A 25,124-nucleotide genomic window follows, 5' to 3' on the forward strand; every position below is an offset into this window, starting at 1 on the left:
GTTCCTGATGTCAGTTTGCAGGGCTACCTTGGGTCTATGAGGGCAGCAGAATTTTGAGGTGGAGACAAATTCGTCCTGCGATCCATCCTTCAATATAAGTCTTTTTTTGCAGTCAGGTGCCAGTCCTGGTCTAAGGGTCCCTGGGCATACCCTTTGGCCATTTTTCCGGGCTATTTTGCAGTCCAGGTTCCTGATGTCAGTTTGTAGGGCTCCCTTGGGTCTATCAGGGCAGCACAAGTTTGAGGTGGGGACAACTTCGGTGTGGGGTCCATCCTTCGATATAAGGATTCTTTGCAGTGAGGCCCCAGCCCAGGGCCAGGGGCCCCTGTGCACATCCTTTTTCCATTTTCCCTGGGAAAGAAAACTCAGCAGTCCAGGTTCCTGATGTCAGTTTGTAGGGCTCCCTTGGGTGTATCAGGGCAGCACAAGTTTGAGGTGGGGACAACTTCGGTGTGGGGTCCATCCTTCGATATAAGGATTTTTTGCAGTCAGGGCCAGGGGCCCGTGGGCACACCCTTTTTCCATTTTCCCTGGGAAAGAAAACTCAGCAGTCCATGTTCCTGATGTCAGTTTGTAGGGCTCCCTTGGGTCTATCAGGGCAGCACAAGTTTGAGGTGGGGACAACTTCGGTGTGGGGTCCATCCTTCGATATAAGGATTCTTTGCAGTGAGGCCCCAGCCCAGGGCCAGGGGCCCCTGGGCATATCCTTTTTCCATTTTCCCTGGGAAAGAAAACTCAGCAGTCCAGGTTCCTGATGTCAGTTTGTAGGGCTCCCTTGGGTGTATCAGGGCAGCACAAGTTTGAGGTGGGCACAACTTCGGTGTGGGGTCCATCCTTCGATATAAGGATTTTTTGCAGTCAGGGCCAGGGACCTCTGGGCACATCCTTTTTCCATTTTCCCTGGGAAAGAAAACTCAGCAGTCCAGGTTCCTGATGTCAGTTTGTAGGGCTCCCTTGGGTCTATCAGGGCAGCACAAGTTTGAGGTGGGGACAACTTCGGTGTGGGGTCCATCCTTCGATATAAGGATTCTTTGCAGTGAGGCCCCAGCCCAGGGCCAGGGGCCCCTGGGCACATCCTTTTTCCATTTTCCCTGGGAAAGAAAACTCAGCAGTCCAGGTTCGTGATGTCAGTTTGTAGGGCTCCCTTGGGTGTATCAGGGTAGCACAAGTTTGAGGTGAGGACATCTTTGGCGCGGGGTCCATCCTTCGATATAAGGATTCTTTGCAGAGAGGCCCCAGCCCAGGGCCAGGGGACCCTGGGCACATCCTTTTTCCATTTTCCCTGGGAAAGAAAACTCAGCAGTCCAGGTTCCTGATGTCAGTTTGTAGGGTTCCCTTGGGTCTATCAGGGCAGCACAAGTTTGAGGTGGGGACAACTTCGGTGTGGGGTCCATCCTTCGATATAAGGATTTTTTGCAGTCAGGGCCAGGGGCCCCTGGGCACATCCTTTTTCCATTTTCCCTGGGAAAGAAAACTCAGCAGTCCAGGTTCCTGATGTCAGTTTGTAGGGCTCCCTTGGGTCTATCAGGGCAGCACAAGTTTGAGGTGGGGACAACTTCGGTGTGGGGTCCATCCTTCGATATAAGGATTTTTTGCAGCCAGGGACAGGGGCCCCTGGGCACATCCTTTTTCCATTTTCCCTGGGAAAGAAAACTCAGCAGTCCAGGTTCCTGATGTCAGTTTGTAGGGTTCCCTTGGGTCTATCAGGGCAGCACAAGTTTGAGGTGGGGACAACTTCGGTGTGGGGTCCATGCTTCGATATAAGGATTCTTTGCAGTGAGGCCCCAGCCCAGGGCCAGGGGCCCCTGGGCACATCCTTTTTCCATTTTCCCTGGGAAAGAAAACTCAGCAGTCCAGGTTCCTGATGTCAGTTTGTAGGGCTCCCTTGGGTCTATCAGGGCAGCACAAGTTTGAGGTGGGGACAAATTCGGTGCGGGCTCCATCCTTCGATAGAAGGATTTTTTGCAGTCAGGGCCAGGGGCCCCTGGGCACATCCTTTTTCCATTTTCTCTGGGAAAGAAAACTCAGCAGTCCAGGTTCCTGATGTCAGTTTGTAGGGCTCCCTTGGGTCTATCAGGGCAGCACAAGTTTGAGGTGGGGACAACTTGGGTGTGGGGTCCATCCTTCAATATAAGGATTTTTTGCAGTCAGGGCCAGGGGCCCCTGGGCACATCCTTTTTCCATTTTCCCTGGGAAAGAAAACTCAGCAGTCCAGGTTCCTGATGTCAGTTTGTAGGGTTCCCTTGGGTCTATCAGGGCAGCACAAGTTTGAGGTGGGGACAACTTCGGTGTGGGGTCCATCCTTCGATATAAGGATTTTTTGCAGTCAGGGACAGGGGCCCCTGGGCACAACCTTTTTACATTTTCCCTGGGAAAGAAAACTCAGCAGTCTAGGTTCCTGATGTCAGTTTGTAGGGCTCCCTTGGGTCTATCAGGGCAGCACAAGTTTGAGGTGGGGACAACTTCGGTGTGGGGTCCATCCTTCGATATAAGGATTCTTTGCAGTGAGGCCCCAGCCCAGGGCCAGGGGCCCCTGGGCACATCCTTTTTCCATTTTCCCTGGGAAAGAAACTCAGCAGTCCAGGTTCCTGATGTCAGTTTGTAGTGCTCCCTTGGGTCTATCAGGGCAGCACAAGTTTGAGGTGGGGACAAATTCGGTGTGGGGTCCATCCTTCGATATAAGGAATTTTTGCAGTCAGGGCCAGGGGCCCCTGGGCACATCCTTTTTCCATTTTCCCTGGGAAAGAAAACTCAGCAGTCCAGGTTCCTGATGTCAGTTTGTAGGGCTCCCTTGGGTCTATCAGGGCAGCACAAGTTTGAGGTGGGGACAACTTCTGTGTGGGGTCCATCCTTCGATATAAGGATTTTTTGCAGTCAGGGCCAGGGGACCCTGGGCACATCCTTTTTCCATTTTCCCTGGGAAAGAAAACTCAGCAGTCCAGGTTCCTGATGTCAGTTTGTAGGGCTCCCTTGCGTCTGTCAGGGCAGCACAAGTTTGAGGTGGGGACAACTTCGGTGTGGGGTCCATCCTTCGATATAAGGATTTTTTGCAGTCAGGGCCAGGGGCCCAGGGCCAGGGGGCCCCTGGACACATCCTTTTTCCATTTTCCCTGGGAAAGAAAACTCAGCAGTCCAGGTTCCTGATGTCAGTTTGTAGGGCTCCCTTGGGTCTATCAGGGCAGCACAAGTTTGAGGTGGGGATGAACTCGGAGTGGGGTCCATCCTTCGATATAAGGATTTTTTGCAGTCAGGGCCAGGGGACCCTGGGCACATCCTTTTTCCATTTTCCCTGGGAAAGAAAACTCAGCAGTCCAGGTTCCTGATGTCAGTTTGTAGGGCTCCCTTGCGTCTGTCAGGGCAGCACAAGTTTGAGGTGGGGACAACTTCGGTGTGGGGTCCATCCTTCGATATAAGGATTTTTTGCAGTCAGGGCCAGGGGCCCAGGGCCAGGGGGCCCCTGGACACATCCTTTTTCCATTTTCCCTGGGAAAGAAAACTCAGCAGTCCAGGTTCCTGATGTCAGTTTGTAGGGCTCCCTTGGGTCTATCAGGGCAGCACAAGTTTGAGGTGGGGACAACTTCGGTGTGGGGTCCATCCTTCGATATAAGGATTTTTTGCAGTCAGGGACAGGGGCCCCTGGGCACATCCTTTTTCCATTTTCCCTGGGAAAGAAAACTCAGCAGTCCAGGTTCCTGATGTCAGTTTGTAGGGTTCCCTTGGGTCTATCAGGGCAGCACAAGTTTGAGGTGGGGACAACTTCGGTGTGGGGTCCATGCTTCGATATAAAGATTCTTTGCAGTGATGTCCCAGCCCAGGGCCAGGAGCCCCTGGGCACATCCTTTTTCCATTTTCCCTGGGAAAGAAAACTCAGCAGTCCAGGTTCCTGATGTCAGTTTGTAGGGCTCCCTTGGGTGTATCAGGGCAGCACAAGTTTGAGGTGGGGACAACTTCGGTGTGGGGTCCATCCTTCAATATAAGGATTTTTTGCAGTCAGGGCCAGGGGCCCCTGGGCACATCCTTTTTCCATTTTCCCTGGGAAAGAAAACTCAGCAGTCCAGGTTCCTGATGTCAGTTTGTAGGGTTCCCTTGGGTCTATCAGGGCAGCACAAGTTTGAGGTGGGGACAACTTCGGTGTGGGGTCCATCCTTCGATATAAGGATTTTTTGCAGTCAGGGCCAGGGGCCCCTGGGCACATCCTTTTTCCATTTTCCCTGGGAAAGAAAACTCAGCAGTCCAGGTTCCTGATGTTAGTTTGTGGGGCTCCCTTGGGTCTATCAGGGCAGCACAAGTTTGAGGTGGGGACAAATTCGGTGTGGGCTCCATCCTTCGATATAAGGATTTTTTGCAGTCAGGGCCAGGGGCCCCTGGGCACAACCTTTTTACATTTTCCCTGGGAAAGAAATCTCAGCAGTCTAGGTTCCTGATGTCAGTTTGTAGGGCTCCCTTGGGTCTATCAGGGCAGCACAAGTTTGAGGTGGGGACAACTTCGGTGTGGGGTCCATCCTTCGATATAAGGATTCTTTGCAGTGAGGCCCCAGCCCAGGGCCAGGGGCCCCTGGGCACATCCTTTTTCCATTTTCCCTGGGAAAGAAAACTCAGCAGTCCAGGTTCCTGATGTCAGTTTGTAGGGCTCCCTTGGGTCTATCAGGGCAGCACAAGTTTGAGGTGGGGACAACTTCGGTGTGGGGTCCATCCTTCGATATAAGGATTTTTTGCAATCAGGGCCATGGGCCCCTGGGCACACCCTTTTATCATTTTCCCTGGGAAAGAAAACTCAGCAGTCCAGGTTCCTGATGTCAGTTCGTAGGGCTCCCTTGGGTCTATCAGGGCAGCACAAGTTAGAGGTGCGGACATCTTCGGTGTGGTGTCCATCCTTCGATATAAGGATTCTTTGCAGAGAGGCTCCAGCCAAGGGCCAGGGGCCCCTGGACACATCCTTTTTCCATTTTCCCTGGGAAAGAAAACTCAGCAGTCCAGGTTCCTGATGTCAGTTTGTAGGGCTCCCTTGGGTCTATCAGGGCAGCACAAGTTTGAGGTGGGGATGAACTCGGTGTGGGGTCCATCCTTCGATATAAGGATTTTTTGCAGTCAGGGCCAGGGGCCCCTGGGCACATCCTTTTTCCATTTTCCCTGGGAAAGAAAACTCAGCAGTCCAGGTTCCTGATGTCAGTTTGTAGGGTTCCCTTGGGTGTATTAGGGCAGCACATGTTTGAGGTGGGGACAACTTCGGTCTGGGGTCCATCCTTCGATATAAGGATTCTTTGCAGTCAGGGCCAGGGGCCCCTGGGCACATCCTTTTTCCATTTTCCCTGGGAAAGAAAACTCAGCAGTCCAGGTTCCTGATGTCAGTTTGTAGGGCTCCCTTGGGTCTATCAGGGCAGCACAAGTTTGAGGTGGGGACAACTTCGGTGTGGGGTCCATCCTTCGATATAAGGATTTTTTGTAGTGAGGCCACAGCCCAGGGCCAGAGGCCCCTGGGCACATCCTTTTTCCATTTTCCCTGGGAAAGAAAACTCAGCAGTCCAGGTTCCTGATGTCAGTTTGTAGGGCTCCCTTGGGTGTATCAGGGCAGCACAAGTTTGAGGTGGGGACAACTTCGGTGTGGGGTCCATCCTTCGATATAAGGATTTTTTGCAGTCAGGGACAGGGGCCCCTGGGCACATCCTTTTTCCATTTTGTCTGGGAAAGAAAACTCAGCAGTCCAGGTTCCTGATGTCAGTTTGTAGGGTTCCCTTGGGTCTATCAGGGCAGCACAAGTTTGAGGTGGGGACAACTTCGGTGTGGGGTCCATCCTTCGATATAAGGATTTTTTGCAGTCAGGGCCAGGGGCCCCTGGGCACATCCTTTTTCCATTTTCCCTGGGAAAGAAAACTCAGCAGTCCAGGTTCCAGATGTCAGTTTGTAGGGCTCCCTTGGGTCTATCAGGGCAGCACAAGTTTGAGGTGGGGACAACTTCGGTGTGGGGTCCATCCTTCGATAGAAGGATTTTTTGTAGTGAGGCCCCAGCCCAGGGCCAGGGGCCCCTGGGCACATCCTTTTTCCATTTTCCCTGGGAAAGAAAACTCAGCAGTCCAGGTTCCTGATGTCAGTTTGTAGGGCTCCCTTGGGTCTATCAGGGCAGCACAAGTTTGAGGTGGGGACAACTTCGGTGTGGGGTCCATCCTTCGATATATGGATTTTTTGCAGTCAGGGCCAGGGGCCCCTGGGCACATCCTTTTTCTATTTTCCCTGGGAATGAAAACTCAGCAGTCCAGGTTCATGATGTCAGTTTGTAGGGCTCCTTTTGGTCTCTCAGGGCAGCACAAATTTGAGGTGGGTTCAAATTTGGTCTGGGGTACATCCTTTGATATAAGGATTTTTTGAAGTGAGGCCCCAGCCCAGGGCCAGGGGCCCCTGGGCACATCCTTTGGCCATTTTCCCTAGGAAAGAAAACTCACCAGTCCAGGTTCCTGATGTCAGTTTGTAGGGCTCCCTTTGGTCTCTCAGGGCAGCACAAATTTGAGGTGGGGACAAATTTGGTCTGGGGTACATCCTTTGATATAAGGATTTTTTGCAGTGAGGACCTAGCCCAGGACCAGGGGCTTCTGGGCACATGCTTTATTCCTTTCCTTTTGGAAAGAAAACTCAGCAGTCCAGGTTCCTGATGTCAGTTTGTAGGGCTCACTTTGGTGTCTCAGGGCACCACAAGTTTGAAGTGGGGACTACTTTGTTCTGGGGTACATCCTTCGATATAAGGATATTTATCAGTCAGGGCCCAGCTCAGGGTCAGGGGCCCCTGGGCACATCCTTTGGCCATTTTCCCTGGGAAAGAAAACTCACCAGTCCAGGTTCCTGATGTCAGTTTGCAGGGCTACTTTGGGTCTATGAGGGCAGCAGAATTTTGAGGTGGAGACAAATTCGTCCTGCGATCCATCCTTCAATATAAGTCTTTTTTTGCAGTCAGTTGCCAGTCCTGGTCTAAGGGTCCCTGGGCATACCCTTTGGCCATTTTTCCGGGCTATTTTGCAGTCCAGGTTCCTGATGTCAGTTTGTAGGGCTCCCTTGGGTGTATCAGGGCAGCACAAGTTTGAGGTGGGGACAACTTCGGTGTGGGGTCCATCCTTCGATATAAGGATTCTTTGCAGTGAGGCCCCAGCCCAGGGCCAGGGGCCCCTGTGCACATCCTTTTTCCATTTTCCCTGGGAAAGAAAACTCAGCAGTCCAGGTTCCTGATGTCAGTTTGTAGGGCTCCCTTGGGTCTATCAGGGCAGCACAAGTTTGAGGTGGGGACAACTTCGGTGTGGGGTCCATCCTTCGATATAAGGATTTTTTGCAGTCAGGGCCAGGGGCCCGTGGGCACACCCTTTTTCCATTTTCCCTGGGAAAGAAAACTCAGCAGTCCAGGTTCCTGATGTCAGTTTGTAGGGCTCCCTTGGGTGTATCAGGGCAGCACAAGTGTGAGGTGGGGACAACTTCGGTGTGGGGTCCATCCTTCGATATAAGGATTTTTTGTAGTGAGGCCCCAGCCGAGGGCCAGAGGCCCCTGGGCATATCCTTTTTCCATTTTCCCTGGGAATGAAAACTCAGCAGTCCAGGTTCCTGATGTCAGTTTGTAGGGTTCCCTTCGGTCTATCAGGGCAGCACAAGTTTGAGGTGGGGACAACTTCGGTGTGGGGTCCATCCTTCGATATAAGGATTTTTTGCAGTCAGGGCCAGGGGCCCCTGGGCACATCCTTTTTCCATTTTCCCTGGGAAAGAAAACTCAGCAGTCCAGGTTCCTGATGTCAGTTTGTAGGGCTCCCTTGGGTGTATCAGGGCAGCACAAGTTTGAGGTGGGGACAACTTCGGTGTTGTCTCCATCCTTCGATATAAGGATTTTTTGCAGTCAGGGCCAGGGGCCCCTGGGCACAACCTTTTTACATTTTCCCTGGGAAAGAAAACTCAGCAGTCTAGGTTCCTGATGTCAGTTTGTCGGGCTCCCTTGGGTCTATCAGGGCAGCACAAGTTTGAGGTGGGGACAACTTCGGTGTGGGGTCCATCCTTCGATATAAGGATTCTTTGCAGTGAGGCCCCAGCCCAGGGCCAGGGGCCCCTGGGCATATCCTTTTTCCATTTTCCCTGGGAAAGAAAACTCAGCAGTCCAGGTTCCTGATGTCAGTTTGTAGGGCTCCCTTGGGTGTATCAGGGCAGCACAAGTTTGAGGTGGGCACAACTTCGGTGTGGGGTCCATCCTTCGATATAAGGATTTTTTGCAGTCAGGGCCAGGGACCTCTGGGCACATCCTTTTTCCATTTTCCCTGGGAAAGAAAACTCAGCAGTCCAGGTTCCTGATGTCAGTTTGTAGGGCTCCCTTGGGTCTATCAGGGCAGCACAAGTTTGAGGTGGGGACAACTTCGGTGTGGGGTCCATCCTTCGATATAAGGATTCTTTGCAGTGAGGCCCCAGCCCAGGGCCAGGGGCCCCTGTGCACATCCTTTTTCCATTTTCCCTGGGAAAGAAAACTCAGCAGTCCAGGTTCCTGATGTCAGTTTGTAGGGCTCCCTTGGGTCTATCAGGGCAGCACAAGTTTGAGGTGGGGACAACTTCGGTGTGGGGTCCATCCTTCGATATAAGGATTTTTTGCAGTCAGGGCCAGGGGCCCCTGGGCACATCCTTTTTCCATTTTCCCTGGGAAAGAAAACTCAGCAGTCCAGGTTCCTGATGTCAGTTTGTAGGGCTCCCTTGGGTCTATCAGGGCAGCACAAGTTTGAGGTGGGGACAACTTCGGTGTGGGGTCCATCCTTCGATATAAGGATTCTTTGCAGTGAGGCCCCAGCCCAGGGCCAGGGATCCCTGGGCACATCCTTTTTCCATTTTCTCTGGGAAAGAAAACTCAGCAGTCCAGGTTCCTGATGTCAGTTTGTAGGGCTCCCTTGCGTCTATCAGGGCAGCACAAGTTTGAGGTGGGGATGAACTCAGTGTGGGGTCCATCCTTCGATATAAGGATTTTTTGCAGTCAGGGCCAGGGGCCCCTGGGCACATCCTTTTTCCATTTTCCCTGGGAAAGAAAACTCAGCAGTCCAGGTTCCTGATGTCAGTTTGTAGGGCTCCCTTGGGTGTATCAGGGTAGCACAAGTTTGAGGTGAGGACATCTTTGGCGCGGGGTCCATCCTTCGATATAAGGATTCTTTGCAGAGAGGCCCCAGCCCAGGGCCAGGGGACCCTGGGCACATCCTTTTTCCATTTTCCCTGGGAAAGAAAACTCAGCAGTCCAGGTTCCTGATGTCAGTTTGTAGGGTTCCCTTGGGTCTATCAGGGCAGCACAAGTTTGAGGTGGGGACAACTTCGGTGTGGGGTCCATCCTTCGATATAAGGATTTTTTGCAGTCAGGGCCAGGGGCCCCTGGGCACATCCTTTTTCCATTTTCCCTGGGAAAGAAAACTCAGCAGTCCAGGTTCCTGATGTCAGTTTGTAGGGCTCCCTTGGGTCTATCAGGGCAGCACAAGTTTGAGGTGGGGACAACTTCGGTGTGGGGTCCATCCTTCGATATAAGGATTTTTTGCAGCCAGGGACAGGGGCCCCTGGGCACATCCTTTTTCCATTTTCCCTGGGAAAGAAAACTCAGCAGTCCAGGTTCCTGATGTCAGTTTGTAGGGTTCCCTTGGGTCTATCAGGGCAGCACAAGTTTGAGGTGGGGACAACTTCGGTGTGGGGTCCATGCTTCGATATAAGGATTCTTTGCAGTGAGGCCCCAGCCCAGGGCCAGGGGCCCCTGGGCACATCCTTTTTCCATTTTCCCTGGGAAAGAAAACTCAGCAGTCCAGGTTCCTGATGTCAGTTTGTAGGGCTCCCTTGGGTCTATCAGGGCAGCACAAGTTTGAGGTGGGGACAAATTCGGTGCGGGCTCCATCCTTCGATAGAAGGATTTTTTGCAGTCAGGGCCAGGGGCCCCTGGGCACATCCTTTTTCCATTTTCTCTGGGAAAGAAAACTCAGCAGTCCAGGTTCCTGATGTCAGTTTGTAGGGCTCCCTTGGGTCTATCAGGGCAGCACAAGTTTGAGGTGGGGACAACTTCGGTGTGGGGTCCATCCTTCAATATAAGGATTTTTTGCAGTCAGGGCCAGGGGCCCCTGGGCACATCCTTTTTCCATTTTCCCTGGGAAAGAAAACTCAGCAGTCCAGGTTCCTGATGTCAGTTTGTAGGGTTCCCTTGGGTCTATCAGGGCAGCACAAGTTTGAGGTGGGGACAACTTCGGTGTGGGGTCCATCCTTCGATATAAGGATTTTTTGCAGTCAGGGCCAGGGGCCCCTGGGCACATCCTTTTTCCATTTTCCCTGGGAAAGAAAACTCAGCAGTCCAGGTTCCTGATGTCAGTTTGTGGGGCTCCCTTGGGTCTATCAGGGCAGCACAAGTTTGAGGTGGGGACAAATTCGGTGTGGGCTCCATCCTTCGATATAAGGATTTTTTGCAGTCAGGGACAGGGGCCCCTGGGCACAACCTTTTTACATTTTCCCTGGGAAAGAAAACTCAGCAGTCTAGGTTCCTGATGTCAGTTTGTAGGGCTCCCTTGGGTCTATCAGGGCAGCACAAGTTTGAGGTGGGGACAACTTCGGTGTGGGGTCCATCCTTCGATATAAGGATAATTTGCAGTGAGGCCCCAGCCCAGGGCCAGGGGACCCTGGGCACATCCTTTTTCCATTTTCCCTGGGAAAGAAAACTCAGCAGTCCAGGTTCCTGATGTCAGTTTGTAGGGCTCCCTTGGGTCTATCAGGGCAGCACAAGTGTGAGGTGGGGACAACTTCGGTGTGGGGTCCATCCTTCGATATAAGGATTTTTTGCAATCAGGGCCATGGGCCCCTGGGCACACCCTTTTATCATTTTCCCTGGGAAAGAAAACTCAGCAGTCCAGGTTCCTGATGTCAGTTCGTAGGGCTCCCTTGGGTCTATCAGGGCAGCACAAGTTAGAGGTGCGGACACCTTCGGTGTGGTGTCCATCCTTCGATATAAGGATTCTTTGCAGAGAGGCTCCAGCCAAGGGCCAGGGGACCCTGGGCACATCCTTTTTCCATTTTCCCTGGGAAAGAAACTCAGCAGTCCAGGTTCCTGATGTCAGTTTGTAGTGCTCCCTTGGGTCTATCAGGGCAGCACAAGTTTGAGGTGGGGACAACTTCGGTGTGGGGTCCATCCTTCGATATAAGGAATTTTTGCAGTCAGGGCCAGGGGCCCCTGGGCACATCCTTTTTCCATTTTCCCTGGGAAAGAAAACTCAGCAGTCCAGGTTCCTGATGTCAGTTTGTAGGGCTCCCTTGCGTCTGTCAGGGCAGCACAAGTTTGAGGTGGGGACAACTTCGGTGTGGGGTCCATCCTTCGATATAAGGATTTTTTGCAGTCAGGGCCAGGGGCCCAGGGCCAGGGGGCCCCTGGACACATCCTTTTTCCATTTTCCCTGGGAAAGAAAACTCAGCAGTCCAGGTTCCTGATGTCAGTTTGTAGGGCTCCCTTGGGTCTATCAGGGCAGCACAAGTTTGAGGTGGGGATGAACTCGGAGTGGGGTCCATCCTTCGATATAAGGAGTTTTTGCAGTCAGGGCCAGGGGCCCCTGGGCACATCCTTTTTCCATTTTCCCTGGGAAAGAAAACTCAGCAGTCCAGGTTCCTGATGTCAGTTTGTAGGGCTCCCTTGGGTGTATCAGGGCAGCACAAGTTTGAGGTGGGGACAACTTCGGTGTGGGGTCCATCCTTCGATATAAGGATTTTTTGTAGTGAGGCCACAGCCCAGGGCCAGAGGCCCCTGGGCACATCCTTTTTCCATTTTCCCTGGGAAAGAAAACTCAGCAGTCCAGGTTCCTGATGTCAGTTTGTAGGGCTCCCTTGGGTCTATCAGGGCAGCACAAGTTTGAGGTGGGGACAACTTCGGTGTGGGGTCCATCCTTCGATATAAGGATTTTTTGCAGTCAGGGACAGGGGCCCCTGGGCACATCCTTTTTCCATTTTCCCTGGGAAAGAAAACTCAGCAGTCCAGGTTCCTGATGTCAGTTTGTAGGGTTCCCTTGGGTCTATCAGGGCAGCACAAGTTTGAGGTGGGGACAACTTCGGTGTGGGGTCCATGCTTCGATATAAAGATTCTTTGCAGTGATGTCCCAGCCCAGGGCCAGGAGCCCCTGGGCACATCCTTTTTCCATTTTCCCTGGGAAAGAAAACTCAGCAGTCCAGGTTCCTGATGTCAGTTTGTAGGGCTCCCTTGGGTGTATCAGGGCAGCACAAGTTTGAGGTGGGGACAACTTCGGTGTGGGGTCCATCTTTCAATATAAGGATTTTTTGCAGTCAGGGCCAGGGGCCCCTGGGCACATCCTTTTTCCATTTTGTCTGGGAAAGAAAACTCAGCAGTCCAGGTTCCTGATGTCAGTTTGTAGGGCTCCCTTGGGTCTATCAGGGCAGCACAAGTTTGAGGTGGGGATGAACTCGGTGTGGGGTCCATCCTTCGATATAAGGATTTTTTGCAGTCAGGGCCAGGGGCCCCTGGGCACATCCTTTTTCCATTTTCCCTGGGAAAGAAAACTCAGCAGTCCAGGTTCCTGATGTCAGTTTGTAGGGTTCCCTTGGGTGTATTAGGGCAGCACATGTTTGAGGTGGGGACAACTTCGGTCTGGGGTCCATCCTTCGATATAAGGATTTTTTGCAGTCAGGGCCAGGGGCCCCTGGGCACATCCTTTTTCCATTTTCCCTGGGAAAGAAAACTCAGCAGTCCAGGTTCCTGATGTCAGTTTGTAGGGCTCCCTTGGGTCTATCAGGGCAGCACAAGTTTGAGGTGGGGACAACTTCGGTGTGGGGTCCATCCTTCGATATAAGGATTTTTTGTAGTGAGGCCACAGCCCAGGGCCAGAGGCCCCTGGGCACATCCTTTTTCCATTTTCCCTGGGAAAGAAAACTCAGCAGTCCAGGTTCCTGATGTCAGTTTGTAGGGCTCCCTTGGGTGTATCAGGGCAGCACAAGTTTGAGGTGGGGACAACTTCGGTGTGGGGTCCATCCTTTGATATAAGGATTTTTTGCAGTCAGGGCCAGGGGCCCCTGGGCACATCCTTTTTCCATTTTGTCTGGGAAAGAAAACTCAGCAGTCCAGGTTCCTGATGTCAGTTTGTAGGGTTCCCTTGGGTCTATCAGGGCAGCACAAGTTTGAGGTGGGGACAACTTCGGTGTGGGGTCCATCCTTCGATATAAGGATTTTTTGCAGTCAGGGCCAGGGGCCCCTGGGCACATCCTTTTTCCATTTTCCCTGGGAAAGAAAACTCAGCAGTCCAGGTTCCTGATGTCAGTTTGTAGGGCTCCCTTGGGTGTATCAGGGCAGCACAAGTTTGAGGTGGGGACAACTTCGGTGTGGGGTCCATCCTTTGATATAAGGATTTTTTGCAGTCAGGGCCAGGGGCCCCTGGGCACATCCTTTTTCCATTTTGTCTGGGAAAGAAAACTCAGCAGTCCAGGTTCCTGATGTCAGTTTGTAGGGTTCCCTTGGGTCTATCAGGGCAGCACAAGTTTGAGGTGGGGACAACTTCGGTGTGGGGTCCATCCTTCGATATAAGGATTTTTTGCAGTCAGGGCCAGGGGCCCCTGGGCACATCCTTTTTCCATTTTCCCTGGGAAAGAAAACTCAGCAGTCCAGGTTCCTGATGTCAGTTTGTAGGGCTCCCTTGGGTCTATCAGGGCAGCACAAGTTTGAGGTGGGGACAACTTCGGTGTGGGGTCCATCCTTCGATAGAAGGATTTTTTGTAGTGAGGCCCCAGCCCAGGGCCAGGGGCCCCTGGGCACATCCTTTTTCGATTTTCCCTGGGAAAGAAAACTCAGCAGTCCAGGTTCCTGATGTCAGTTTGTAGGGCTCCCTTGGGTCTATCAGGGCAGCACAAGTTTGAGGTGGGGACAACTTCGGTGTGGGGTCCATCCTTCGATATATGGATTTTTTGCAGTCAGGGCCAGGGGCCCCTGGGCACATCCTTTTTCTATTTTCCCTGGGAATGAAAACTCACCAGTCCAGGTTCATGATGTCAGTTTGTAGGGCTCCTTTTGGCCTCTCAGGGCAGCACAAATTTGAGGTGGGTTCAAATTTGGTCTGGGGTACATCCTTTGATATAAGGATTTTTTGAAGTGAGGCCCCAGCCCAGGGCCAGGGGCCCCTGGGCACATCCTTTGGCCATTTTCCCTAGGAAAGAAAACTCACCAGTCCAGGTTCCTGATGTCAGTTTGTAGGGCTCCCTTTGGTCTCTCAGGGCAGCACAAATTTGAGGTGGGGACAAATTTGGTCTGGGGTACATCCTTTGATATAAGGATTTTTTGCAGTGAGGACCTAGCCCAGGACCAGGGGCTTCTGGGCACATGCTTTATTCCTTTCCTTTTGGAAAGAAAACTCAGCAGTCCAGGTTCCTGATGTCAGTTTGTAGGGCTCACTTTGGTGTCTCAGGGCACCACAAGTTGGAAGTGGGGACTACTTTGTTCTGGGGTACATCCTTCGATATAAGGATATTTATCAGTCAGGGCCCAGCTCAGGGTCAGGGGCCCCTGGGCACATCCTTTGGCCATTTTCCCTGGGAAAGAAAACTCACCAGTCCAGGTTCCTGATGTCAGTTTGCAGGGCTACCTTGGGTCTATGAGGGCAGCAGAATTTTGAGGTGGAGACAAATTCGTCCTGCGATCCATCCTTCAATATAAGTCTTTTTTTGCAGTCAGGTGCCAGTCCTGGTCTAAGGGTCCCTGGGCATACCCTTTGGCCATTTTTCCGGGCTATTTTGCAGTCCAGGTTCCTGATGTCAGTTTGTAGGGCTCCCTTGGGTCTATCAGGGCAGCACAAGTTTGAGGTGGGGACAACTTCGGTGTGGGGTCCATCCTTCGATATAAGGATTCTTTGCAGTGAGGCCCCAGCCCAGGGCCAGGGGCCCCTGTGCACATCCTTTTTCCATTTTCCCTGGGAAAGAAAACTCAGCAGTCCAGGTTCCTGATGTCAGTTTGTAGGGCTCCCTTGGGTCTATCAGGGCAGCACAAGTTTGAGGTGGGGACAACTTCGGTGTGGGGTCCATCCTTCGATATAAGGATTTTTTGCAGTCAGGGCCAGGGGCCCGTGGGCACACCCTTTTTCCATTTTCCCTGGGAAAGAAAACTCAGCAGTCCATGTTCCTGATGTCAGTTTGTAGGGCTCCCTTGGGTGTATCAGGGCAGCACAAGTGTGAGGTGGGGACAACTTCGGTGTGGGGTCCATCCTTCGATATAAGGATTTTTTGTAGTGAGGCCCCAGCCGAGGGCCAGAGGCCCCTGGGCATATCCTTTTTCCATTTTCCCTGGGAATGAAAACTCAGCAGTCCAGGTTCCTGATGTCAGTTTGTAGGGCTCCCTTGGGTCTATCAGGGCAGCACAAGTTTGAGGAGGGGACAACTTCGGTGTGGGGTCCATCCTTCGATATAAGGATTTTTTGCAGTCAGGGCCAGGGGCCCCTGTGCACATCCTTTTTCCATTTTCCCTGGGAAAGAAAACTCAGCAGTCCAGGTTCCTGATGTCAGTTTGTAGGGCTCCCTTGGGTCTATCAGGGCAGCACAAGTTTGAGGTGGGGACAACTTCGGTGTGGGGTCCATCCTTCGATATAAGGATTCTTTGCAGTGAGGCCCCAGCACTGGGCCAGGGGCCCCTGGGCACATCCTTTTTCCATTTTCCCTGGGAAAGAAAACTCAGCAGTCCAGGTTCCTGATGTCAGTTTGTAGGGCTCCCTTGGGTCTATCAGGGCAGCACAAGTTTGAGGTGGGGACAACTTCGGTGTGGGGTCCATCCTTCGATATAAGGATTCTTTGCAGTCAGGGCCAGGGGCCCCTGGGCACATCCTTTTTCCATTTTCCCTGGGAAAGAAAACTCAGCAGTCCAGGTTCCTGATGTCAGTTTGTAGGGCTCCCTTGGGTCTATCAGGGCAGCACAAGTTTGAGGTGGGGACAACTTCGGTGTGGGGTCCATCCTTCGATATAAGGATTTTTTGTAGTGAGGCCCCAGCCCAGGGCCAGAGGCCCTTGGGCACATCCTTTTTCGATTTTCCCTGGGAAAGAAAACTCAGCAGTCCAGGTTCCTGATGTCAGTTTGTAGGGCTCCCTTGGGTGTATCAGGGCAGCACAAGTTTGAGGTGGGGACAAATTCGGTGTGGGCTCCATCCTTCGATATAAGGATTTTTTGCAGTCAGGGCCAGGGGCCCCTGGGCACAACCTTTTTCCATTTTCCCTGGGAAAGAAAACTCAGCAGTCCAGGTTCCTGATGTCAGTTTGTAGGGCTTCCTTGGGTCTATCAGGGCAGCAGAAGTTTGAGGTGGGGACAACTTCGGTGTGGGGTCCATCCTTCGATATAAGGATTCTTTGCAGTGAGGCCCCAGCACAGGGCCAGGGGCCCCTGGGCACACCCTTTTTCCATTTTCCCTGGGAAAGAAAACTCAGCAGTCCAGGTTCCTGATGTCAGTTTGTAGGGCTCCCTTGGGTCTATCAGGGCAGCACAAGTTTGAGGAGGGGACAACTTCGGTGTGGGGTCCATCCTTCGATATAAGGATTTTTTGCAGTCAGGGACAGGGGCCCCTGGGCACATCCTTTTTCCATTTTCCCTGGGAAAGAAAACTCAGCAGTCCAGGTTCCTGATGTCAGTTTGTAGGGTTCCCTTGGGTCTATCAGGGCAGCACAAGTTTGAGGTGGGGACAACTTCGGTGTGGGGTCCATGCTTCGATATAAGGATTCTTTGCAGTGAGGTCCTAGCCCAGGGCCAGGGGCCCCTGGGCACATCCTTTTTCCATTTTCCCTGGGAAAGAAAACTCAGCAGTCCAGGTTCCTGATGTCAGTTTGTAGGGCTCCCTTGGGTGTATCAGGGCAGCACAAGTTTGAGGTGGGGACAAATTCGGTGCGGGCTGCATCCTTCGATAGAAGGATTTTTTGCAGTCAGGGTCAGGGGCCCCTGGGCACATCCTTTTTCCATTTTCCCTGGGAAAGAAAACTCAGCAGTCCAGGTTCCTGATGTCAGTTTGTAGGGCTCCCTTGGGTCTATCAGGGCAGCACAAGTTTGAGGTGGGGACAACTTCGGTGTGGGGTCCATCCTTCAATATAAGGATTTTTTGCAGTCAGGGCCAGGGGCCCCTGGGCACATCCTTTTTCCATTTTCCCTGGGAAAGAAAACTCAGCAGTCCAGGTTCCTGATGTCAGTTTGTAGGGTTCCCTTGGGTCTATCAGGGCAGCACAAGTTTGAGGTGGGGACAACTTCGGTGTGGGGTCCATCCTTCGATATAAGGATTTTTTGCAGTCAGGGCCAGGGGCCCCTGGGCACATCCTTTTTCCATTTTCCCTGGGAAAGAAAACTCAGCAGTCCAGGTTCCTGATGTCAGTTTGTGGGGCTCCCTTGGGTCTATCAGGGCAGCACAAGTTTGAGGTGGGGACAAATTCGGTGTGGGCTCCATCCTTCGATATAAGGATTTTTTGCAGTCAGGGCCAGGGGCCCCTGGGCACAACCTTTTTACATTTTCCCTGGGAAAGAAAACTCAGCAGTCTAGGTTCCTGATGTCAGTTTGTAGGGCTCCCTTGGGTCTATCAGGGCAGCACAAGTTTGAGGTGGGGACAACTTCGGTGTGGGGTCCATCCTTCGATATAAGGATTCTTTGCAGTGAGGCCCCAGCCCAGGGCCAGGGGCCCCTGGGCACATCCTTTTTCCATTTTCCCTGGGAAAGAAAACTCAGCAGTCCAGGTTCCTGATGTCAGTTTGTAGGGCTCCCTTGGGTCTATCAGGGCAGCACAAGTGTGAGGTGGGGACAACTTCGGTGTGGGGTCCATCCTTCGATATAAGGATTTTTTGCAATCAGGGCCATGGGCCCCTGGGCACACCCTTTTATCATTTTCCCTGGGAAAGAAAACTCAGCAGTCCAGGTTCCTGATGTCAGTTCGTAGGGCTCCCTTGGGTCTATCAGGGCAGCACAAGTTAGAGGTGCGGACATTTTCGGTGTGGTGTCCATCCTTCGATATAAGGATTCTTTGCAGAGAGGCTCCAGCCAAGGGCCAGGGGACCCTGGGCACATCCTTTTTCCATTTTCCCTGGGAAAGAAACTCAGCAGTCCAGGTTCCTGATGTCAGTTTGTAGTGCTCCCTTGGGTCTATCAGGGCAGCACAAGTTTGAGGTGGGGACAAATTCGGTGTGGGGTCCATCCTTCGATATAAGGAATTTTTGCAGTCAGGGCCAGGGGCCCCTGGGCACATCCTTTTTCCATTTTCCCTGGGAAAGAAAACTCAGCAGTCCAGGTTCCTGATGTCAGTTTGTAGGGCTCCCTTGGGTCTATCAGGGCAGCACAAGTTTGAGGTGGGGACAACTTCGGTGTGGGGTCCATCCTTCGATATAAGGATTTTTTGCAGTCAGGGCCAGGGGCCCCTGGGCACATCCTTTTTCCATTTTCCCTGGGAAAGAAAACTCAGCAGTCCAGGTTCCTGATGTCAGTTTGTAGGGCTCCCTTGCGTCTGTCAGGGCAGCACAAGTTTGAGGTGGGGACAACTTCGGTGTGGGGTCCATCCTTCGATATAAGGATTTTTTGCAGTCAGGGCCAGGGGCCCAGGGCCAGGGGGCCCCTGGACACATCCTTTTTCCATTTTCCCTGGGAAAGAAAACTCAGCAGTCCAGGTTCCTGATGTCAGTTTGTAGGGCTCCCTTGGGTCTATCAGGGCAGCACAAGTTTGAGGTGGGGATGAACTCGGTGTGGGGTCCATCCTTCGATATAAGGATTTTTTGCAGTCAGGGCCAGGGGCCCCTGGGCACATCCTTTTTCCATTTTCCCTGGGAAAGAAAACTCAGCAGTCCAGGTTCCTGATGTCAGTTTGTAGGGTTCCCTTGGGTGTATTAGGGCAGCACATGTTTGAGGTGGGGACAACTTCGGTGTGGGGTCCATCCTTCGATATAAGGATTTTTTGCAGCCAGGGACAGGGGCCCCTGGGCACATCCTTTTTCCATTTTCCCTGGGAAAGAAAACTCAGCAGTCCAGGTTCCTGATGTCAGTTTGTAGGGCTCCCTTGGGTCTATCAGGGCAGCACAAGTTTGAGGTGGGGACAACTTCGGTGTGGGGTCCATGCTTCGATATAAAGATTCTTTGCAGTGATGTCCCAGCCCAGGGCCAGGAGCCCCTGGGCACATCCTTTTTCCATTTTCCCTGGGAAAGAAAACTCAGCAGTCCAGGTTCCTGATGTCAGTTTGTAGGGCTCCCTTGGGTGTATCAGGGCAGCACAAGTTTGAGGTGGGGACAACTTCGGTGTGGGGTCCATCCTTCAATATAAGGATTTTTTGCAGTCAGGGCCAGGGGCCCCTGGGCACATCCTTTTTCCATTTTCCCTGGGAAAGAAAACTCAGCAGTCCAGGTTCCTGATGTCAGTTTGTAGGGTTCCCTTGGGTCTATCAGGGCAGCACAAGTTTGAGGTGGGGACAAATTCGGTGTGGGGTCCATCCTTCGATATAAGGAATTTTTTCAGTCAGGGCCAGGGGCCCCTGGGCACATCCTTTTTCCATTTTCCCTGGGAAAGAAAACTCAGCAGTCCAGGTTCCTGATGTCAGTTTGTAGGGCTCCCTTGGGTCTATCAGGGCAGCACAAGTTTGAGGTGGGGACAACTTCGGTGTGGGGTCCATCCTTCGATATATGGATTTTTTGCAGTCAGGGCCAGGGGACCCTGGGCACATCCTTTTTCCATTTTCCCTGGGAAAGAAAACTCAGCAGTCCAGGTTCCTGATGTCAGTTTGTAGGGCTCCCTTGCGTCTGTCAGGGCAGCACAAGTTTGAGGTGGGGACAACTTCGGTGTGGGGTCCATCCTTCGATATAAGGATTTTTTGCAGTCAGGGCCAGGGGCCCAGGCCAGGGGGCCCCTGGACACATCCTTTTTCCATTTTCCCTGGGAAAGAAAACTCAGCAGTCCAGGTTCCTGATGTCAGTTTGTAGGGCTCCCTTGGGTCTATCAGGGCAGCACAAGTTTGAGGTGGGGATGAACTCGGTGTGGGGTCCATCCTTCGATATAAGGATTTTTTGCAGTCAGGGCCAGGGGCCCCTGGGCACATCCTTTTTCCATTTTCCCTGGGAAAGAAAATTCAGCAGTCCAGGTTCCTGATGTCAGTTTGTAGGGTTCCCTTGGGTGTATTAGGGCAGCACATGTTTGAGGTGGGGACAACTTCGGTCTGGGGTCCATCCTTCGATATAAGGATTCTTTGCAGTCAGGGCCAGGGGCCCCTGGGCACATCCTTTTTCCATTTTCCCTGGGAAAGAAAACTCAGCAGTCCAGGTTCCTGATGTCAGTTTGTAGGGCTCCCTTGGGTGTATCAGGGCAGCACAAGTTTGAGGTGGGGACAACTTCGGTGTGGGGTCCATCCTTCGATATAAGGATTTTTTGTAGTGAGGCCACAGCCCAGGGCCAGAGGCCCCTGGGCACATCCTTTTTCCATTTTCCCTGGGAAAGAAAACTCAGCAGTCCAGGTTCCTGATGTCAGTTTGTAGGGCTCCCTTGGGTGTATCAGGGCAGCACAAGTTTGAGGTGGGGACAACTTCGGTGTGGGGTCCATCCATCGATATAAGGATTTTTTGCAGTCAGGGACAGGGGCCCCTGGGCACATCCTTTTTCCATTTTGTCTGGGAAAGAAAACTCAGCAGTCCAGGTTCCTGATGTCAGTTTGTAGGGTTCCCTTGGGTGTATCAGGGCAGCACAAGTTTGAGGTGGGGACAACTTCGGTGTGGGGTCCATCCTTCGATATAAGGATTTTTTGCAGTCAGGGCCAGGGGCCCCTGGGCACATCCTTTTTCCATTTTCCCTGGGAAAGAAAACTCAGCAGTCCAGGTTCCTGATGTCAGTTTGTAGGGCTCCCTTGGGTCTATCAGGGCAGCACAAGTTTGAGGTGGGAACAACTTCGGTGTGGGGTCCATCCTTCGATAGAAGGATTTTTTGTAGTGAGGCCCCAGCCCAGGGCCAGGGGCCCCTGGGCACATCCTTTTTCGATTTTCCCTGGGAAAGAAAACTCAGCAGTCCAGGTTCCTGATGTCAGTTTGTGGGGCTCCCTTGGGTGTATCAGGGCAGCACAAGTTTGAGGTGGGGACAAATTTGGTGTGGGCTCCATCCTTCGATATAAGGATTTTTTGCAGTCAGGGCCAGGGGCCCCTGGGCACAACCTTTTTCCATTTTCCCTGGGAAAGAAAACTCAGCAGTCTAGGTTCCTGATGTCAGTTTGTAGGGCTCCCTTGGGTCTATCAGGGCAGCACAAGTTTGAGGTGGGGACAACTTCGGTGTGGGGTCCATCCTTCGATATAAGGATTTTTTGCAATCAGGGCCATGGGCCCCTGGGCACACCCTTTTATCATTTTCCCTGGGAAAGAAAACTCAGCAGTCCAGGTTCCTGATGTCAGTTCGTAGGGCTCCCTTGGGTCTATCAGGGCAGCACAAGTTAGAGGTGCGGACATCTTCGGTGTGGTGTCCATCCTTCGATATAAGGATTCTTTGCAGAGAGGCTCCAGCCAAGGGCCAGGGGACCCTGGGCACATCCTTTTTCCATTTTCCCTGGGAAAGAAACTCAGCAGTCCAGGTTCCTGATGTCAGTTTGTAGTGCTCCCTTGGGTCTATCAGGGCAGCACAAGTTTGAGGTGGGGACAAATTCGGTGTGGGGTCCATCCTTCGATATAAGGAATTTTTGCAGTCAGGGCCAGGGGCCCCTGGGCACATCCTTTTTCCATTTTCCCTGGGAAAGAAAACTCAGCAGTCCAGGTTCCTGATGTCAGTTTGTAGGGCTCCCTTGGGTCTATCAGGGCAGCACAAGTTTGAGGTGGGGACAACTTCGGTGTGGGGTCCATCCTTCGATATATGGATTTTTTGCAGTCAGGGCCAGGGGACCCTGGGCACATCCTTTTTCCATTTTCCCTGGGAAAGAAAACTCAGCAGTCCAGGTTCCTGATGTCAGTTTGTAGGGCTCCCTTGCGTCTGTCAGGGCAGCACAAGTTTGAGGTGGGGACAACTTCGGTGTGGGGTCCATCCTTCGATATAAGGATTTTTTGCAGTCAGGGCCAGGGGCCCAGGCCAGGGGGCCCCTGGACACATCCTTTTTCCATTTTCCCTGGGAAAGAAAACTCAGCAGTCCAGGTTCCTGATGTCAGTTTGTAGGGCTCCCTTGGGTCTATCAGGGCAGCACAAGTTTGAGGTGGGGATGAACTCGGTGTGGGGTCCATCCTTCGATATAAGGATTTTTTGCAGTCAGGGCCAGGGGCCCCTGGGCACATCCTTTTTCCATTTTCCCTGGGAAAGAAAACTCAGCAGTCCAGGTTCCTGATGTCAGTTTGTAGGGTTCCCTTGGGTGTATTAGGGCAGCACATGTTTGAGGTGGGGACAACTTCGGTCTGGGGTCCATCCTTCGATATAAGGATTCTTTGCAGTCAGGGCCAGGGGCCCCTGGGCACATCCTTTTTCCATTTTCCCTGGGAAAGAAAACTCAGCAGTCCAGGTTCCTGATGTCAGTTTGTAGGGCTCCCTTGGGTGTATCAGGGCAGCACAAGTTTGAGGTGGGGACAACTTCGGTGTGGGGTCCATCCTTCGATATAAGGATTTTTTGTAGTGAGGCCACAGCCCAGGGCCAGAGGCCCCTGGGCACATCCTTTTTCCATTTTCCCTGGGAAAGAAAACTCAGCAGTCCAGGTTCCTGATGTCAGTTTGTAGGGCTCCCTTGGGTGTATCAGGGCAGCACAAGTTTGAGGTGGGGACAACTTCGGTGTGGGGTCCATCCATCGATATAAGGATTTTTTGCAGTCAGGGACAGGGGCCCCTGGGCACATCCTTTTTCCATTTTGTCTGGGAAAGAAAACTCAGCAGTCCAGGTTCCTGATGTCAGTTTGTAGGGTTCCCTTGGGTGTATCAGGGCAGCACAAGTTTGAGGTGGGGACAACTTCGGTGTGGGGTCCATCCTTCGATATAAGGATTTTTTGCAGTCAGGGCCAGGGGCCCCTGGGCACATCCTTTTTCCATTTTCCCTGGGAAAGAAAACTCAGCAGTCCAGGTTCCTGATGTCAGTTTGTAGGGCTCCCTTGGGTCTATCAGGGCAGCACAAGTTTGAGGTGGGAACAACTTCGGTGTGGGGTCCATCCTTCGATAGAAGGATTTTTTGTAGTGAGGCCCCAGCCCAGGGCCAGGGGCCCCTGGGCACATCCTTTTTCGATTTTCCCTGGGAAAGAAAACTCAGCAGTCCAGGTTCCTGATGTCAGTTTGTGGGGCTCCCTTGGGTCTATCAGGGCAGCACAAGTTTGAGGTGGGGACAAATTTGGTGTGGGCTCCATCCTTCGATATAAGGATTTTTTGCAGTCAGGGCCAGGGGCCCCTGGGCACAACCTTTTTACATTTTCCCTGGGAAAGAAAACTCAGCAGTCTAGGTTCCTGATGTCAGTTTGTAGGGCTCCCTTGGGTCTATCAGGGCAGCACAAGTTTGAGGTGGGGACAACTTCGGTGTGGGGTCCATCCTTCGATATAAGGATTTTTTGCAATCAGGGCCATGGGCCCCTGGGCACACCCTTTTATCATTTTCCCTGGGAAAGAAAACTCAGCAGTCCAGGTTCCTGATGTCAGTTCGTAGGGCTCCCTTGGGTCTATCAGGGCAGCACAAGTTAGAGGTGCGGACATCTTCGGTGTGGTGTCCATCCTTCGATATAAGGATTCTTTGCAGAGAGGCTCCAGCCAAGGGCCAGGGGACCCTGGGCACATCCTTTTTCCATTTTCCCTGGGAAAGAAACTCAGCAGTCCAGGTTCCTGATGTCAGTTTGTAGGGCTCCCTTGGGTCTATCAGGGCAGCACAAGTTTGAGGTGGGGACAAATTCGGTGTGGGGTCCATCCTTCGATATAAGGAATTTTTGCAGTCAGGGCCAGGGGCCCCTGGGCACATCCTTTTTCCATTTTCCCTGGGAAAGAAAACTCAGCAGTCCAGGTTCCTGATGTCAGTTTGTAGGGCTCCCTTGGGTCTATCAGGGCAGCACAAGTTTGAGGTGGGGACAACTTCGGTGTGGGGTCCATCCTTCGATATATGGATTTTTTGCAGTCAGGGCCAGGGGACCCTGGGCACATCCTTTTTCCATTTTCCCTGGGAAAGAAAACTCAGCAGTCCAGGTTCCTGATGTCAGTTTGTAGGGCTCCCTTGCGTCTGTCAGGGCAGCACAAGTTTGAGGTGGGGACAACTTCGGTGTGGGGTCCATCCTTCGATATAAGGATTTTTTGCAGTCAGGGCCAGGGGCCCAGGCCAGGGGGCCCCTGGACACATCCTTTTTCCATTTTCCCTGGGAAAGAAAACTCAGCAGTCCAGGTTCCTGATGTCAGTTTGTAGGGCTCCCTTGGGTCTATCAGGGCAGCACAAGTTTGAGGTGGGGATGAACTCGGTGTGGGGTCCATCCTTCGATATAAGGATTTTTTGCAGTCAGGGCCAGGGGACCCTGGGCACATCCTTTTTCCATTTTCCCTGGGAAAGAAAACTCAGCAGTCCAGGTTCCTGATGTCAGTTTGTAGGGTTCCCTTGGGTGTATTAGGGCAGCACATGTTTGAGGTGGGGACAACTTCGGTCTGGGGTCCATCCTTCGATATAAGGATTCTTTGCAGTCAGGGCCAGGGGCCCCTGGGCACATCCTTTTTCCATTTTCCCTGGGAAAGAAAACTCAGCAGTCCAGGTTCCTGATGTCAGTTTGTAGGGCTCCCTTGGGTGTATCAGGGCAGCACAAGTTTGAGGTGGGGACAACTTCGGTGTGGGGTCCATCCTTCGATATAAGGATTTTTTGTAGTGAGGCCACAGCCCAGGGCCAGAGGCCCCTGGGCACATCCTTTTTCCATTTTCCCTGGGAAAGAAAACTCAGCAGTCCAGGTTCCTGATGTCAGTTTGTAGGGCTCCCTTGGGTGTATCAGGGCAGCACAAGTTTGAGGTGGGGACAACTTCGGTGTGGGGTCCATCCTTCGATATAAGGATTTTTTGCAGTCAGGGACAGGGGCCCCTGGGCACATCCTTTTTCCATTTTGTCTGGGAAAGAAAACTCAGCAGTCCAGGTTCCTGATGTCAGTTTGTAGGGTTCCCTTGGGTGTATCAGGGCAGCACAAGTTTGAGGTGGGGACAACTTCGGTGTGGGGTCCATCCTTCTATATAAGGATTTTTTGCA

This window comes from Lonchura striata, chromosome 29 (genome assembly GCF_050655825.1).
Source record: "Lonchura striata isolate lonStrDom1 chromosome 29, ASM5065582v1, whole genome shotgun sequence".
NCBI lineage: Eukaryota > Metazoa > Chordata > Aves > Passeriformes > Estrildidae > Lonchura > Lonchura striata.